Here is a 6370-nt window from a genome sequence, read left to right as displayed (position 1 = left end):
CTCAGGAATTTTAGTGCTACACTGTCGGGTTGCTTGTCTGACAATACTAAGAATCCTATTACTGTGTCTGAAATTTAAAAAGGTGATGATTGACATGGGTGATCTCAAAATCAACAAGGAAGGAAATGAGCAGATGACAATAACCAGGAGGGAAACATCAAGTGGACCATGTGACCTGGAGGGACAAAGAGCTTTGCCACAAGGGGTGTTGAAGGTCTGAAAGTGGAGTCAGGACAACAGCAACTATTCTCCTGGGCAGGTGTCACACAGTGTGGAAGAATGGCAAGCGATTTGGTGATGACAGCAGAGGAGGGGGAAATTTTCGAGTCTCAGTTAAGAAAAGGGAATTGAGAACTTTCTGAGGACATGGATGATTGGATGTCACCAACTAACTTACCGACACCCCCAAGGGATTCTCAACACATTTGACAATGACAGATGGGAGTCTGTCTCAAGCTCAGAGCTTGTTGCTATACTTACAAGTCTTCCATCTACCAAGGGAGTTGTTTCAAAGTGACCATGACTTCTACACTTGATAAAACATTAACAATGCCATTACTAATGCAAGGAAAGCTTCTTATGCCAGAGCAAATAAACATGAAGGTGTGAGTTGAGATATGAGACAATGTGGCTCTGAGCAGGAATTTACGTCTCTGCTCAGCTGGCTCCTGCTTACCCTACCTGGCTGCCTCTCATTTGCATTTCTGCTTTCTTTTCTCATTATGGTCACTATTTACTTGAGAGATGATAGGACCTCAGCTGAGGATGGAGAACAATTAGCATATAAACAGGTTTTTTAAAGAACTGGAACAGAAAAAGACTTTACAGTCTGCTGATGCCTAGACACCTGACCCCAAAATAATCAAGGAAAAGGACATTTAGGCAATCTTTAGCCAGCCCTAAAATTACCCCCGGTTTGCTTTGACTGACCTAAGGTAGGTCATCATTTAATTTGGCTGCAAGCTGCCACCAGGTTGACTTTAACACTCTAAACAAACTCTTAGTACCAAATACCCTATACTTGAAGGAAAGGTGGTAGACTGGAAATAAAGACTTTAAGACATATCATGGCAAGTCCAAACTCCAAACTTCAAAACTAGTTGCCACACTAGGCTTAATTTCCCTTGGTAAGTACGTGAACTCTTAATAATGACAGTAGACAGTAACATTTATGAGGAAGTGTAAATGAGTTGATTTCTTTAGTCATATCTCCAGAAAAAACCTTAATTCAACTAACCATCCAGGATCAGCTTCACCCAAGAAAATAGTTGGAGTCTTTACCTAACATACTGAATTAAAATGGGGTTTGTTTTAGATTTCTAAATTTTATTTTATCTGTATGAATGTGCTGCTGGCATGTATCTATGTGTAACATGTATATGCCTAGTGCCTGCTGAGGTCCAAAGAAGGTGTAGGATCTCCTGGTACTGAGTTACAGATTGTCTGGGCCACTAGAATGTATTGGGAATTGTGTTTAGATCCTCTGCAAAAAACAAGTGCTCTTAACCTCCAAGCCATCCCTCCAACCTCCCTAACAAGTTGGGTGTTTTAAGGTACGTTCAAATGTTCTTCAAGTCCCTGAGATCCTCTCATGCCTTAGCTCCAATCTCCATCTTCTTCTAGAGGTGCCATCTTTGTTCTCCTACTAAAGGTTAAACATGATGCTTTCTCATTAGGCCTCCATGTAACACCAACATAATACCTCTTCTTAAAGGTCTGCTGACTTCAGAGGAGAAATCTGACTGACATTGTCACATAGCTCTCCTCTTCCAGGTCCTAGCTCACACCCCTGGTATTGCAGCGTCTCATTGCACAGTTTCTCTCCTGCTGTTTTCTCTGAGCTCTGGGGCTAAAGCCAGTGCTTTTCTATTGCTTCATTGTGCAGGACACTCGCGTGTCTCTGTCTCACTGTCTCTCCTGGGCTTTACCTGCAACAGACATTAAAGACCTTCTAACTTGAATTACTCATGTGAATTCTACCCTAAACAATAAAAAATGTGTTATGAAGTGTTGACATGGTGATTTTTCTAGCACCTTTTCCGGATCACATTTCTCTTCTGCTATCCCTCTCGACTGTAAGGGGGAAGGGAAGGATACTCTCCCTCTCTGTCCGTGTTACTTGTCACATGAGGTGGGATTTAATTCTCTGCTCATGTGGAAGTTACTTTAAACCCTCATGGTGACAGTGGGGTGTATATTATTGTCACCATTTTACAGGTAGTAAAGGCTACTCTGAGGGACTGAAGTCATTTGCCCAGTATCACAAAGACAATGAGTTGTAATGTCAATATTAGAACTCAGAGCTTAAGCTAATAGATTTCCTCAGAAGCCTACTTCCTTGGGGCTACCATGCTGTGAGGAAACTCCAGCAACAAGGACCCAGACCTGTGAGTGGGACCTTGGATTGCTCAGCCTCTCATAGGTACTGTTGAACACAGGTATCAGGATGAGCCAAGCCCATGTCACAGAGAATGAAATCAACTGGTCAAACCTCGACTGGGATTGCTAACTGTTCCAATTAAAAAAATTTTACTTATATTTCTTTTTATCCATGATGCCATTGCTGGTGTCCTCTGTGTGTGTGTGTGTGTGTGTGTGTGTGTGTGTGTGTATTTATACCTAATACCTTCTTTAAAGTTAATGCTAGAAACTTCAGAAAGTAACCAAGAAGTACCCTCTAGTGAAAAGAGCCAACTCTATAGTACCAAAAAAATTTTACTTCTCATGTTCCATCTCCATGTACTTGGGAAACAACCTAATTCATTCATTAATTCATTCATTCATTTCTTTGTACATCTATGTATATATAAAATGCACTCTCAGACACTATTATAGGTCCAGCGGACTCTGCCACAGAAAAGGAAGGCACATCCCCACTTGCATGATGATGTGAGGATGAGAAAGCATGCAAAGAAACAACTCAACAACAACAACAAAATAAACATTTGAGTAAGGAGTGATGACACATGTCTATAATCCTTGAAAAGATTTGGCAGAAGGCTGGGGAGTTCAAAGCCAGCTTCACTGGATAGTGAGATTCAGTCTCCAAAAATAGTGTATAAAATGTCTGCTGTAATAGAAAGACTTAGCAAGATTCAGGGATAAGATATGGTGTATAAAGGGGAAGACAGAAAGCGGTGTATATTACATTCTTTCTAAAACCATGACTTTTTGGGGGCGGGGGAAGCAGTCAGATGAATTTGTGAAGAAACAGAGGAGAGACATTGTAGATGGAGGGGAGAGCTTGTGTGAAGATCCTGAGGGAGAAGCAGGCCATCTGAGGAGAACCAAGAGTGACAGGGTAGCTGCAGTCGAGAGGGAAAGGAGGGTGAGGTAGGAGACAAGCCCGGGGGTCAAAGTGGGGTGCATAAAATGCACAGCAGAGAGCATGAGCTTCCTTGCAGTGCAGTGTTCAAAGGTATTGAGACACTGGGAGACACTGGCTCTGGATGCTGCCTGAGGATTTGACTCTCTAGACAAGATAGTTGAGGTGATTGCTGTTGTCTGGATGAGGGATGCTGGTGATCTGGGCCTGGGAGGTAAGAAGTGATGAGCCGCAAGATGTGGTTGAAAGGGAAACGTCTCAACTGCACACACAAAGTCATTATTCAGTTTCAGTCCTCTACTCTGAGATTTGGAAGGATTTCACTTTTTAGATGAGTGATTCAATATCCCACAAGGCAATATTTGACCTTTTAAATCTGCCTCCCATTTCTCTACTTTGGTAGACTTACCCAGTATCTTTAGGCATCCGTACAGCTCTCTGCAGGGTTTGTCCTTCTCGTCATCTTTCAGATAATCCTGATTTTCTGATCTGTTACTTGAGGAGCAATGTAATCAAGCCTTCTGTAGGTAGACAGGTAGCACTTGCTATGAGATCTGATTTCTAAGGATCAGAAAGTAAAACCAATTCATGGAAGGAAACCAGAATCTCCTAGGGAGAAAGTACATGGACTTCCAAATGTATTCTCCCAATATGTTAATGAAGGACTATGTATTCATGGTGGTCTGAATGAAAGTGCTCCCCATAAGCTCCTATATTTGAATGCTTAGTTCTCAATTATTGGAACTGTTTGAGAATGATTAGGATGTTATCACGTGGTGGGCTTTGAGGCTTAAGACAGTCCACATTAGCTCTCTGACTTGTGTTTGTGGATGGAGATGGAAATTCTCAGCTACCACTCCAACAACATGCCTGCCCACCTGCTGTCATGTTCTCTCTAGGAAGACCATAGAGTCTAACCCTCTGGAACTATTTGCTCCAAGTTAAATGGTTTCTTTCATAAGTTGCTGTCTTAGCCAGAGATTCTATTTGTGCACATACATCATGACCAAGAAGCAAGTTGGGGAAGAAAGGATTTATTCAGATTACACTTCCACAATGCTGTTCATCACCACAGGAAGTCAGGACTGGAACTCAAGCAGGTCAGGAAGCAGGAGCTGATGCAGAGGCCATGGAGGGATGTCACTTACTGGCTTGCTTCCCCTGGCTTGCTCAGCTTGCTTTCTTTTAGAACCCAGGACTTCCAGCCCATGGATGGCACCACCCACAATGCGCTGAGCTCTCCCACCCTTGATCATTAATTGAGAAAATGCCTTACAGCTGGATCTCATTGAGGAAGGCATTTCCTCAAGGGAGGCTCCTTTCTCTGTGATAACTCCAGCTTGTGTCAAGTTGATACACAAAACCAACCAGTACAGTTTCCTTGGTATGTTGTTTTGTTACAGCACTCAAAAAGTAATTAAGGTATATTAATTACTTTTCTTAATGCTGTGACCAAAGACCTTTCCAAAAAATGAAAGTAAAGAAAGATACAGTCTATATTGGTAGGAATGGCATGCAAGTGGGAACAGCTCTTTTCAGCGGCAGCAAATGCTTACTCACTTACATCTTGATGGATCAATAATCAAATAAGAGGAATATGGGGACTCATCTGTCATTTTCACATTCCTGCTGTACCATCAAAACTAGGATTCCAGCATAGGAGATTGGCACTACCCACTTGAAGGACAGGTTTTCATCCCTCAATTAGATCCTCTCTGGAAACAGCTCTCAGACATACTTAAATGTACTATTCCTTAATGTTACAGGAGTTTCTTCCTCCAATTGAGTTAATAAAATGCAAAAATCACAGGAAATAAAAGATCATACTCTGTTACCATAGACTATTCATGAATCACCCGGGTCCTCACTGGAGCCTGAGGTTTGCACAGCTAGACCATGGGACATGGATGAAGTAGCCATGGCCTCACAGTGCAGCCATAAGGACCACTGTGTCCCGGAAACAATATTGAGAGCGAGTGTGTGAATAGAGAGGTCTGTTCCCTTGGAACCCAAGCCTGATGGTTTTTAAAGGAAGTGAAGATGGTCTAGACCTGAGAAGTGACACCATGTGGCCACAAGAAAAACAAGTATTCAGTTTGTACAGACACTTCCAGTCATCTGCTATGTTAGAGATAGATAGGACTCCCTATCTCCCTTGCCATGTTAAAGATAGATCTGACTCCCTATTGGTTCTCGTCTGGTAGAAGATAAAGGGCTTGGGAAAAACTCTAAATTTTTACAAATTAATACAGACAGGAATCCTAATGGCCTATTGAAATACACAGCACCATGCATTTGGCATTTGGTGAAGGATGATATGGTATCTAGAACGGCACTTCCATGTGTGCACCTTACAAATACATGCAAAGAACAGTCTGCCTTTACAGGTAGGATAACTGTTCTTATTTAGCCATCCATAATTGTGTGGATTTTTAAACACTCTATAGCTTTTACATAGAATTCCCTCTTCAAAAAGCAAGAGGCATATCAAATATGCATATAGTCCATACTCCTCGCTCTAACAAGTGCCCCTGTTGGTAACCCTAGAAGTCTACGACCCATGATAAACTACGTAGATAGTCTGTGACTCCTGTGGCAGCAGTAGGAGACCGGAGTCCTGCACTAGGCAGCAGACACACAGTCTGCAGTACCTTCACCATGAATCCTTACCTTCATGTCATCTCAGCTGCAGAGGACCTCCCCTGTCCTCCCCAGCCTCGGGACTACACAGGGTTTGCTTTACAAGTAGCTGACACTGATGGCACTCACCCACATCTTGCTCTTGGTTGAGGTTCGCACACAGGTTCTCTGGCCTCACACAGTTACTTTGCAGTTTTGCTTTTATGGGAGCCAGAACCCTGTAGCAGCTGACAGTCCCTCTCTCCTGCAGTTTGCATAACACAGCCTACACTCTAGGAATCACTCCTTTGTCACAGACAGTTAAGTACTGTGTCCTTGCTTGGCAGAGCTGAACCTACTGGCACACAGAAATGAAAGCTCTGACTCTCAGTCTTCAACAAACCAGGGGAGGGCAGAAGACAGACA

The sequence above is a fragment of the Micromys minutus genome (assembly GCF_963924665.1).
Source record: "Micromys minutus genome assembly, chromosome: 1".
NCBI classification, from domain to species: domain Eukaryota; kingdom Metazoa; phylum Chordata; class Mammalia; order Rodentia; family Muridae; genus Micromys; species Micromys minutus.
Note: the sequence above shows the minus strand (reverse complement) of the source record.